The sequence below is a fragment of the Gossypium hirsutum genome, chromosome A13 (genome assembly GCF_007990345.1).
Source record: "Gossypium hirsutum isolate 1008001.06 chromosome A13, Gossypium_hirsutum_v2.1, whole genome shotgun sequence".
Lineage (NCBI taxonomy): Eukaryota > Viridiplantae > Streptophyta > Magnoliopsida > Malvales > Malvaceae > Gossypium > Gossypium hirsutum.
The window spans coordinates 32,074,534-32,087,648 of NC_053436.1; the positions used below are offsets into that span (position 1 = coordinate 32,074,534).

The 13,115-nt window shown below is 36.8% G+C and overlaps 1 pseudogene; it reads left to right on the forward strand.

Moving 5' to 3' along the window:
• Positions 1 to 1,861: 1,861 nt before the first annotated feature.
• Positions 1,862 to 8,921, forward strand: LOC107895476 (beta-glucosidase 40-like; annotated as a pseudogene).
• The last annotated feature ends 4,194 nt before the right edge of the window (positions 8,922 to 13,115 follow it).

Sequence of the window (13,115 nt, forward strand, 5' to 3'; positions counted from 1 at the left end):
ATAAAAAAATAATAGGAAGGACATAATCGAATCTGAGAGCAATATTTTGGGGCAAATCCGTAATAAATAAAAGAAGAGGGGATTAATTCGCACACGCAAATAACCAGGAAGGACTAAAACGGACAATAGCCCTTTGACCCAAAACGCGCAGCTTTGATTCTATCCCTTATTTCTTACTATGATTGGAGTGAATATAATGAAACCCTTTGAACCTTTTTGATTGCTATTGATATACTGATTTTTTGTTCTTGAATCTCAAAAAAAAAAAAAAATCCCCTCTTGAATCTAAAAAAAAATCTCTTCTCTCCAAAATACAATAGATTCCTCTCTCCAATTCCCCCTCTCTCTTGTTACAATGAACATACGGCTCTTTTTAGCCCAAAATCCAAAGAAAAAAAATACAAAGAATTTCATTTTCTATTGTTTTTTTTATTGCCCTTTTTTTGTCTTCTTTTGCAGGCATGGAGTGATGGAGAAGTGCTATTTGCACTTATCAATACAACTAAAGTAGTGGGATTAGGTGATTTAGGGTTTCTTTTTCTTTTCTTTTTTTTTTTTGTTTTGGGTATTGGGCTAATTGGGCTAAGGTTAGGTATTAAGTTTGGGTTTAATATTTATTTATTTGGTTTATTGGGCCACGGGCAAAATTTGGGCCATACACTCATCAATCATTAATTCATCACTTCCCAATTTAATAAGTGTCTCATCCAATACCTTCAAAACAATTCAAACAATGCTCTCAACTAACATCTGTCACTCTACTCCTTGCATTTATGGAGTAGGAGACTCAATGGCTGGGACCCATGCCCAGCCAGCTTTTTTCTATAAACACCCCTTATCAACACCGAGGCACGAGAGAAGGACAAACAACCCACGTAGTGCCTACACTTTGTTAAAATATAACCTCTACACTTCTAAAATCTTGTTCCAATAGCTCTACACATCATCTACAATGTGAACTACTCTCACTCTAACAGCTTTTTATACTTCTCATGATGTGAGCTATCGTCATTGTATCATTTAGCACTAGTTACAACAATCTTTTTTTTTTTTTTTTTGCTTATTTCCTTGACAATCCAACCCATATTTTTTTTTCATGTTTCCATTTTCTCATCTTTCCTTATAAGTAATAATAATTAAACCCAATTCGTCCCATTATTACATTATTATTAGCCTTGGGATTCCAGGCTGGGTTTTCCCAGCATATTAGCAGAGCCAGTACCTTAGAAGGCTTCGTTTTGGGGGCATTCTCTTCTGCTTTCCAGGCTGTTTTTTTTTCTCTTGAGTTAAACACATTGGTTTATTATTGAAAATTAATCACAGCCTCTGATAGAAGGGAAAGGGTAAACTATCAAAATAGACACTTTATTTCCCTCATGATATATTTTAGTCACTTATGTTATTTTTAGTCACTGAGCCGTTAATTTTTGTTAATGGTGTAACGGTAAGCTGATGTGATAATACGTTAATTCATCATTTCAAGTGAAAATTTTAGGTTAAATTCTATAATTAGTCCTTATATTTTTTTCATTTTGAGTAATTTAATTTTTTTTATGATCTTTTAACTTCTTTTTTTCATTCACTTCTGCTTTTCTCTCTATTTTTTTCTTTTTTCTTCATTTATTTTAACATATTTTTTTATATTTTTTATTTATTAAAATTAGTCCTTAAGCTCGCTTTACTCAAAAAAGAAAAATTGTTCAAAAAAGATAAAAGTATAGGGACTAATTTTAATAAATAAAAAATATAGAAAAATTACTTTAAAAGAAATAGAGAAGGGAGGAAAATAAGGGAGAAGCAGAAAATAATGACAAAAAAAAGTTAAAACAACATAAAAAGAAAAAAAAATTAATTTATCATACCATGATTCTTGAATAATGCAGTATATGTATGTATGTATGCATTCATACATGTATATAGGATCATTAAGCATTTAACCTTATGTTATGTTACAGGGAATATAGCAGATGATAGCAATGCTGATGTTGCTCTGGATCAATACCACCGCTATACTGTAAGTGATGATCATCACAACCGTTCATATTCCGATATTCGATTTCTTCATCGGATACTTCTTTTTTCGATGGTTTTTCACATCCCTAAAACACGAATGACACGAGATTGATTTCGTTGCCCGGAAAACAGGAAGATATGCAACTGTTGAAAGAAATGGGGGCGGATGCTTATAGGATTTCAATCGCTTGGTATCTAGGATATTCCCTAGTGAGCTTGCCAATTTCACTTGCACTCATAGCTTTTATCATGTAAGAGATCAAAAAAAGTGGTGAAAATTTTGCAACAACTTGTGTTTCTTTTCTTGGAACGGCTGGTACAGGAGAAATCAATCAAGCAGGTGTGTTGATCATTACAATAATTTCATCAATGCTATAATTAATATAGAAGCATTTTTTATTGTGTGTTATGATGCAGGAATTAAACCATACGTGACCCTTTTCCATTAGGATCTCCCTCAAGCATTGGAGGACAAGTACGGTGGATGGGTTGACGGCCACATTAGGTAAAGAACCTTCTTACACACGAATTGATCGTTGCAGATCATCTATATATTCATGTTCTGAATCTTTAGGAGTAACGAACATGACTGTATACATTTTCAGGAAGGACTTTGCTTTGTTCACTGAGACATGTTTTGAGAAATTTGGTGACAGGGTGAAGCACTGGATCACATTTAACGAACCTCATACGTTCGCCATACAAGGCTATTATAAGGGAAACCATGCACCGGGGCACCGCTCGTCGGTGTTGAGCAAGGTTGGAGACCCAACAACTGAGCCCTACATAGTTGCCCAATATGCCATCCAGTCTCATGCAACAGCCGTAGATATTTATAGGAGAAACTACAAGGTAAGAAATTGGGGTTACTTTCAGGTTGGTTTTTGTCTAATGCAAACATGAAACAGCTGTTCGGTTTGCTTCGGTCCGTGCCTATGCAGGCAACATTGGTAACTTCACATTATCTACAAACTAAACTAACATCTAAGAGAAATTGTCTGTATGCAAGATAAACAAAATGGATTAATTGGGATACCACTGGATGCTAAGTGGTATGAACCACAGACAATGCAACAGCAAACACAGAAGCAGCTCAAAGAGCCCAAGATTTTCAGCTTGGCTGGTTTCTTGACCCATTGTTCTTCGGAGATTATCCGAGCTCAATTAGAACCAATGTAGGAGATTTTGTTGGCATCAATCATTTTACTACATATTATGCAAGGGGAAATGCAACTAATTCGGATTTCGATTACCTTAATGACTGTATATCAGATGCCAATGCCTTTGCTATACGTAAGTAAACTACGTCCCTTAAGAACACATTAACATTTCCGAACTGTAGTTGTATTGCATAGTTAATTACAAGAATGAAGATATCATACGCAGCTTTCAAAGATGGGAAGCAAATAAGAGGAAGGGTATACAAGTCGAACTTTCGTCTATCATTTCGGGAGCAACCGATTACGATACTATTCTTCATACTTGTTAATCTATTTGGTTCATTCGATCCGATATCGTTTCTTCATTGCAGGCAAATTCTGAATGGTTATACATCGTACCTTATGGCATAAGAAGTGTAATGAAATAAATCAAGGAGAAGTATGAAAACCCTCTAATCATTCTCACAGCAAATGTGATACGAGTCACAAAAGCCCAAATTCTTGAAGGCGAGGCCCAATAAGCAAATTCCCAGCCCAATCAAGAAATCCATCCATACTTAGTTGAAAATCAGGCCAAATTGTCAAAGTGGCCCAAGTTGTAAAGTTTTATTTTTATTTTTATTTATTTATTTATTTATTTACTTAGTTTAAATTTTTATGTCAATATTCAGTCCAAGAGTCCTAGATAAAATGACCTTTGACCGAATTTCCATATTAAAATAATTAGGAGTTTTTTTTATTTTAGTTTTCTAATTAGATTAGGACTAGTTATAAGGCCTATTTAAAGGCATGGCTGTCCACCTTGTTAAACACTTATCATTATTATTAAAATTTCAGATTTGTTGAGAGCAGAATTTTCTTTGAGTTCTTCAAGGATTTTCTCTTGAGTTTTCTTTAGAAGTTGTTTTAACAATCTTTTTGATTGTGGGAGCCATATTCAACCTTCTTCTTGCCATTGATATTCTTTGGAGGGGAGATTAGAGCCGTTTGAAGGGAGTTGTGAGATCTTTCGAGATTTCAAGGCTTCTTAGGACTTATCTTTCAATTTCTTACTGTCAATTCTTTCTTTATTTCTACTTGTGCTGAATCATTATCTAATCTATTTTCTGTTCTTATTGTGTTTTCAGCCTTTTTCTATCTTAAGGAATCAGCCCAAAAATCCCCAATTTCTAGGGTTTTTCCATACTCTTTTTGGGTGAAATTAGATTGTCGAAATTTGGGAAAAACTATCTTGGTGTTCAATTGGGCAGAATCACAATCTCCTTGAGGGTTTCAAGAACCCTAACACTTATTTCTATTCTCAATTTGATTCTTTGCTGATTTGGGGATTTTATTTCAGATCTGGAAATTCAAAGTTCTAATCTTTTAATTTTTCTGTTTCGTTTCAGATCTAATTGTTTAGGGTTTTCGTAGGAGTTTCTCGTGACTTGGCAACTCGATCTTGGTCCGCGCGCAACCCCGTATCATTTGGTATCAGATTTTGGGCGTTTTGGGTGTTCTTGGTTGATTTCTAAACTGATCTCTATTTTTTAAAGCATAAACAGCAGTTTTACCCAGAAAAATTATTCAAAAAAATTCATTTGAGTGGGTAAACGTTGTCCGATTGATCTGAAATTTTACATACATGTGTTTGGCACTGTGATTGAATATAAAAAAATTATTCCCGCAAAAAAATCAGTCAAAAAGTCAAAAAAATCAAAAAAAAGACGAAATCCAATAAAAATTTTAAAAAAATTCAGCGGGTTGAGTTTGGTTCCCAAACTTTCCAGATCAAAAATTAAATATTTAAGGACATTCGAGATTTAATTTTGTGATTTTTTGAGATCAGGAACACCTCAAACGAAGTTGTCAAGTTACTCCACAGTTTTTCGGGTTTTCTGTTTTCAGCAATTTTTATTGATTCTTAGCTGTAGGTTTTCATTTGTTTGCTTTTTATTATCCTTTTAAAATATCTAACACCTTCTTGTTTCTTGTGTTAGTAGGATTTAAACGTGTGCACAATCCTTCCTCGGTGCAACACGAATCACTTGGTGTCTCGTCAGTTTTTGGCATCCTAGTGCAAATTAGGATTCTTTGGTAGTTTGGTTCACACTCTCTAATTGGTTGATATAAACTCTGATAAAGAACTCATAAGATTGAATTCGACCTCATTGAGAATTTGATTTTTCTTTTTGAGTGATTAATGGTGAGGTTTGCTAACTTTTATTTTTGAGTGTTGAGTGTTTATTTTTTACAGGTTTTGAAGATGTCTAAAGGTGATAATAATGATGCACTTATGAAAGTCCAACAACAGTTAGACAGACATACTGCTGCAATCACACAAATAAATGCTACACTTCAAGCATTGAATACTACTTTGAATGAGGTACGAGTGAATCAAAAACATCAATATCGAGATCCAATTAAGGAAGATAGGGATAACCAGCCCCATAGGTGCAACCCTCAACGTGTCCCTAGAATGGATGATGATTGTCATGATCATGGACAATCATCTTTGGCAAAACCAAAGAGCGAGCAGCAACGAGGACATCTCTTTCATACTCGCTGCCACGTACAAGGTAAGCTTTGTAGAGTTATTATTGATGGTGAAAGTTGCTCGAACATAGCCAGCACGACGATGGTGGAAAAGCTTTGCTTAACCACTACCAAGCATCCACAACCTTATCAACTACAAGGGCTTAGCAACGAAGGCCAATTTAGGGTCACTCAACAAGTGCGCATCGCCTTTTCTATCGGTAAGTATCAAGACGAAGTTGTGTGCGACGTAATGCCTATTCAAGCCTGCCATTTGTTGCTAGGAGAACCGTGACAACTGGATCGAAAAGTCACTCACGATGGTCGTACCAATAGGTATTCTTTCAAGCATCAAGGAAAGAAACTCACCTTAGTGCCGCTCACTCTGGAACAAGTCCATGAGGACCAAATCAAACTGAAAAATTCTGTTAAAACAAGTGAGGAAAAAGAAAAAGAGAATGAAAAAGAGCAAAAAGAGATTGAGAGTGAAAAAGAAATTGAAGAAAGAAGAGAAAATGAATTAGAAAAAGAAACAAAAGAAAAAGACGTGGAAAGGGTAGTGAGGAATGTTTCCACTAACCAAGATATGAATTTTTCTTGTGTTGCTACTTTTCAGGTTCCCGAAAGATCGAAAGATAACTTTCAACTTCAATACCTCTCAAATGAAAGACGCTTTCATACGATCAACTTAAGCAAAGATGAAATCACACTACATGATCCCGAAGGTAAGCGAGGTAAGAAAATTTTAGAAACCGAGTCTAGTGCAGATTTGAAAATTATTGATAAAACTTTTGGTGACTTAGTTCTTAAAAGATCCCCTCATTTTGATCCGATTAATTGTTACTCTTCGATTGTGGTTGATAAAGTCATTACGAAAAGAAGCGTGATTTGTTATTCTCTTGATTTACCTTGTGTAAAATCCTCGAATTTGTCCAAATCTGTTTTGGAGAATAAGGTAACGAAATTTTCCAAATTTGTTTTCAATTTATATTCGTGCCTTAAACAGTTTATGTGGTTGTACATGAAGTTTGAGTTCCATTTGACAAAGGTTAACTCAACAACGGAGATTCGACTACACTATGCCCCCGATGAGCGAAGGTTTGTTTTAAATGAAAAAGGTAAAATCGACCCTTATTCTTCTGCTTATCGAGGTAAGATGCTTGAAACCTTTGAAACACTTTTGTACTCCTCGGATAGTGATAAAGATCGTGTTGATGAACACTTAGATCGAAACGTGCTTGACTGTCCTATTTTATTTATTGATGATCTATCTGTTTTGATGGTTGATAAAAAGATTCTTGTTTTTGATAATGCATGTGTGAGTGAATCTATAGACCGTCGATTAATGCATGGTATGATTATGCAACTCTGTGAACCATGTGAATCTTTTCAAATACCTACTTGTGACGATTATGTTTACCATTTGATTTATTACTCGCAATTTATTCATGGTTTGTGGGAACAATGTGAGACGACTGAATGCCTTAAAACATGTCCATCTTTGTTTCAAATATTTGACGAGGCAGTGGTGAGTAAATTAGATTGTTTGCATGGTAATCTGAATCTGTCCATTCACATGCGTTATACCTGTTCTATTATGCTTATGATTGGACTACAAGCTTATTTCCGTTGCTATTTATTATCTCATGGCTATTCTTTTCAGTGGACTCAATTGCCATTAGTCCCGTTCGATAGAGGAAAGTCGAGTTCATTTGATTTTTTAGATTCGAGGACGAATCTTTTTGAGGAAGGGGGGAATGATACGAGTCACAAAAGCCCAAATTCTTGAAGGCGAGGCCCAATAAGCAAATTCCCAGCCCAATCAAGAAATCCATCCATACTTAGTTGAAAATCAGGCCAAATTGTCAAAGTGGCCCAAGTTGTAAAGTTTTATTTTTATTTTTATTTATTTATTTATTTATTTACTTAGTTTAAATTTTTATGTCAATATTCAGTCCAAGAGTCCTAGATAAAATGACCTTTGACCGAATTTCCATATTAAAATAATTAGGAGTTTTTTTTATTTTAGTTTTCTAATTAGATTAGGACTAGTTATAAGGCCTATTTAAAGGCATGGCTGTCCACCTTGTTAAACACTTATCATTATTATTAAAATTTCAGATTTGTTGAGAGCAGAATTTTCTTTGAGTTCTTCAAGGATTTTCTCTTGAGTTTTCTTTAGAAGTTGTTTTAACAATCTTTTTGATTGTGGGAGCCATATTCAACCTTCTTCTTGCCATTGATATTCTTTGGAGGGGAGATTAGAGCCGTTTGAAGGGAGTTGTGAGATCTTTCGAGATTTCAAGGCTTCTTAGGACTTATCTTTCAATTTCTTACTGTCAATTCTTTCTTTATTTCTACTTGTGCTGAATCATTATCTAATCTATTTTCTGTTCTTATTGTGTTTTCAGCCTTTTTCTATATTAAGGAATCAGCCCAAAAATCCCCAATTTCTAGGGTTTTTCCATACTCTTTTTGGGTGAAATTAGATTGTCGAAATTTGGGAAAAACTATCTTGGTGTTCAATTGGGCAGAATCACAATCTCCTTGAGGGTTTCAAGAACCCTAACACTTATTTCTATTCTCAATTTGATTCTTTGCTGATTTGGGGATTTTATTTCAGATCTGGAAATTCAAAGTTTTAATCTTTTAATTTTTCTGTTTCGTTTCAGATCTAATTGTTTAGGGTTTTCGTAGGAGTTTCTCGTGACTTGGCAACTCGATCTTGGTCCGCGCGCAACCCCGTATCAAAATGGCATATACACAGGGTGTTATTAGTTCTTCAATAATCCATTTTTATTCAGCCATTACCATACCATGAACAGCTAAATTGCTATTCTTTTGTGATTTTATTATAGGAGTGGATGATACAAATAACATAACCCCAATTGAAGATGCTCTCAAGGATTGGTTAAGAATCAAGTATCACACTGAGTACTTAACTAACCTCCTTGCCGCTATCTAGTACGTTAACTATGCCCTTTACGTGTACCATATGTTACCGATTTTTCATTTTTTTTGAAGTACCTGTATCCTGACACCTATATTTGATTTGGGTTACTAACATTATGATGCAGTGAAGATGGTTGCAATGTTAAAAGGGTATTTTGTATGGTCTATGCTGGGAATGGACTGCTGGATTCTCTTCGAGATTTGGTCAATATTTTGTGGACCGTACTGAAAATCTCACCAGATACCTTAACAACTCAGTTACATATTTCAAGAGCTTCCTAGAATCTCCTTAGTCATAAAAAATAATATATGTCCACTAGCTCTCCCTTGTCCTTAGAGGTCAGGTGTGCTTTTCCCATAAGCCACAATGAGGTTCGAGAGATGAGCTGTGGTAAACAGAAAAAATAATACATGTCCGACACGATTCCAAACACGATTATATAATATGATCCCTTAAATATATTAAATATATTTCATGTGAATGATGTTTACTTTTTCTTGTAATGATATGGATTATGAGAAAGTGATGACAATATAATCTATAAGAAAATAAATTACATGCCAAGTTGATAATTACAAGAATAAATTAAATTATATCTTTGGATGTTTTCAGCTTAAAAAAACGATGAAAATGCCATTAAAATATTGTTTAGATTTGCATTTAGCATAACGACCAGGCTTTATATGATGTTGATTAACTTGTTCTTTTGCATTTTTATGTTACTTTAAAGTTTAAGCAAGGTTTGCTTATAAGATGATTAGAAGTGTTGAAGTATTGAAAGAACTTAACAAAGAGATTTCTTTCACATTAATGAGTTTAAGGATTACAGACGTATTTAATACATGCAGCAGCCTATAACAGACTATAACCAAAACACAGTTTATGAAATACTCATAACATTCCTCCTACTATTCTGACTTTCCCTTTCAAATAGAGCAACCTGAAGCTGCCTCCTAAACTTGGTGAACAGCAATGCAGATAAGGGTTTTGTCAAAACATCAGCAACTTGATCGGCACTGGATACATGACCAACTTGAAGTGCACCTGCTGCTACTTTCTCCCTTACAAAGAATATGTCCAATTCCATATGCTTAAACTTCGAATGCATAACTGGATTGCCTGCCACAGCAACTGCAGCCGAGGTATCACACCAAACCAACGAATTTTTCTGAACCGGGACACTTAACTCAGATAACAAAGACTGAAGCCAAACCATTTCTGCAGTGACATTCGCCAGACTCCTATATTCAGCCTCTGTTGTAGAACGGGATATAACCTGCTGCTTGTGAGAGCTCCAGGAAATTGGGTTTCCACCAAGAAAAATACAATAGCCCGATGTTGACCTACGGTTATCAATATCAGACCCCCAGCTCGAGTCTGGGTAGCCTTCAAGAACAAACTTAGTTGTGCGGTGAAAATGAAGGCCATAATCTAATGTGCCTTGCAAATACCTCAAAATTCGCTTAACAGCTTTGAAGTGCGTATCTAAAGGTCTGTGCATGAACTGACAGACTTTGTTGACTGAAAACGCAATGTCCGATCTGGTGATCATAACATATTGAAAAGCCCCCATTATACTTCGAAAGAAACTTTCATCATCGACCGAACTTCCCTCATGAGCTGACAATCGACAGGTAGACACCATTTATGTGGGAGAGCTATTTGACTTATTCATGGATGCCTTCTTAAGTAGATCCAGGATATACTTTTTTTGATTGAAAACCAGACCATCTGTGGTGTAGGTGACCTCGATGCCCAAAAAATAATTCAACTTCTCCAAATCCTTTAGAGAGAACTAATGATGAAGGCTTTTAACAAACTGGTTTATAGCACTTGAATCAGAACCAGTAACTATGATGTCGTCTACATACACTAGAACGTACAACAACTGATTCTCAGACCTTTGTATGAAAAGAGAATTGTCTGCCTTTGATGTTTCAAACTTACTAGTGAGAAGAAACTCCCGTAATTTGTGAAACCAAGCTCGAGGGGCTTGTTTTAGGCCATACAAAGCCTTCCTTAACCTGCATACAAGCTGCTGGCCATTACTTCCTTGTTGTTCAAAACCTGGTGGTTGCAACATGTATATTTCCTCACTCAAATCGCCATTTAAGAAGGCGTTATTGACATCTACCTGCCTCAGAGACCACCCCAAGGATACTGCTATTGCCAAGACCACCCTAATCGTTGTAGGCTTCACCACAGGGCTAAAAGTCTCATGAAAATCGATGCCAGCTTCTTGAAGATAGCCTTTCACCACTAAACGACCATTGTATCTTGCTACCGAGCCATCAGCACTCCTTTTAATCTTGAATATCCATTTACACCCTACGGCCCTCCTTCAAGTAGGTAAGGGCATAAGATCCCAGGTGTGATTGGAAAGCAAGGCTTGATAATCAGCTTGGGCAGCAGCTGTCCATTGTGGACTCTGAAAAGCTTCTTGTATGGAGACCGGTTCCTTCTCAGTGACAACAGACGAGAAGAGTTTTGGTTTAGAGATACCATATTTCGATCTGGTCAGCATAGGATGAGTGTTCACAGTAGTCCGGATGGGAGGAGAAGGAGGCACACAGGGTTCATCAGATGCTTCAGGAGAATTCCTTGTAGAGTGACCCGATTGAGATGCTTCAAAGGAGTGAGAGGAGGAAGACATACCACCAATAGACGGATTCCCTGTAGAGTGTCCCAGTCGAGAAGGAGCCATAGAAGAAGAGCTGGTCGGGCAGACTGAGAGACCAGAGGAGGAAATCAAAGGAGCTGGTGTTGCAACAATAGAAACGTGTGACTGCTGATGAGTTTGTCCTATGAGGTCAACTGGGGCTCTGGAAGAACGGCTTTGCTGAAATGGAAACTTGGTCTCATCAAAGATAACATGCCGAGACAGAAAAACACGACAAGTATCATCGAAGCATTTGTAGCCTCTGTGATTCAATCCAAAACCAAGAAAAGTACAACATCTTGATCTAAACTAAAGCTTGTGTTGATTATATGGCCGCAAGAATGGAAAACAGGCACATCCAAAAACTCACAAACAAGAGTAGCAGGTCGAACTTTATACAACATCTCATACGGACTAACACCATAGAGAACATATATAGGAAGCCTATTGACCACATGGATAGCATGAGAGAATGCATCAGACCAGAATTCAATAGACAGAGACGCCTGAGCGAGGAGGGTTAACCCCATGTCAACAACTTGTCGGTGTCTTCTTTCAGCCACACCATTTTGTTCCGAGGTATGAGGACATGTTATTCGATGTTGAACACCAAGTTTGAACAGTTCAGAGAACAGTGAGCGATATTCGCCCCCCAATCTGTCTGTAGCATTTTTATAGAAAATCCGAATTGAACTCGAACCATTTGTTGAAAATTAAGAAAACAGCTCAGCACTTCGGATTTGGCCTTGATAAAATATAGCCAAGTATATCTGCTATTCATATCTACAAAGGATACATAGTAAGAGAATCCATTTGACTTAACATGGGCTGGTCCCCAAACATCCGATACAACAAGTTCAAATGGCAGAGAATATACTGTTTTTGAGGCACTAAAAGAGAGTTTATGATACTTGCCTAACCGACAAGCTGAACAAACAGTAGGCAAGCAATTATGCTTGAAAGAAACATTACAACTTTGCAAGACTCGAGCAAGAATGTTGTTGCACGGATGACCGAGCCTATTATGCCATAGCAAGGGGTCTGACGAGAGCTGAGCATGGTACACAGAGGGTGGGTCGACCTGCGAACCAGCAGTACGCTTGAAGGAACCAGCTGGAGACACATCAAATCGATAGAGGCCTTTATGCATGTGTCCCACGAGAAGAATCGTCCATGTTTGTATATCCTTCACAAAACACATATAGGGATGAAACTCAAAATAAACTGAATTGTCCTTAGCAAATTGACCAACAGACAATAGATTCTTGAAAACCGTAGGTACATGGAGTATATTCTTAAGATGTAGAAGTCGTGAGCCAGACATCATAGAAGAAGTGCCAATATGGGCAATAGAAACAGACGCACCATTTCCCATAGAAACTCGATCCATACCTGTGTAAGGAGAGGCAGTTGAGAGATTGTTCATATCAGGAGTGATGTGATTCGTGGCTCCAGAATCAGGATACCAAGCCTGGACTGAGGAACCTGAAGAAGGAAGTGGAGAAAACTGGGAACTAAAAGAAGAAGAAGACTGTGGATGGGAGCTGCAACAATGAGACGAAGACTGCTGTTCATAATGATGATAGTTGACAGTTTTTGAGTCAGTAGAGTCTACGCCAGAGAAGTTTTCATCAAACTGGTGATAGCAAGATTGGACCACATGGCCAAGTCTACCACATAGTTGACATTGGGGTCTGGAACGTGACCACCCTAGACCATTGCCACGATATTAACCATGAGACCAACCTCGACCACGCCTTTTGGAGCCTTGTCTAAAATCTTGAGAATAACCAATAGAATCATCAGTTTGTTTCGA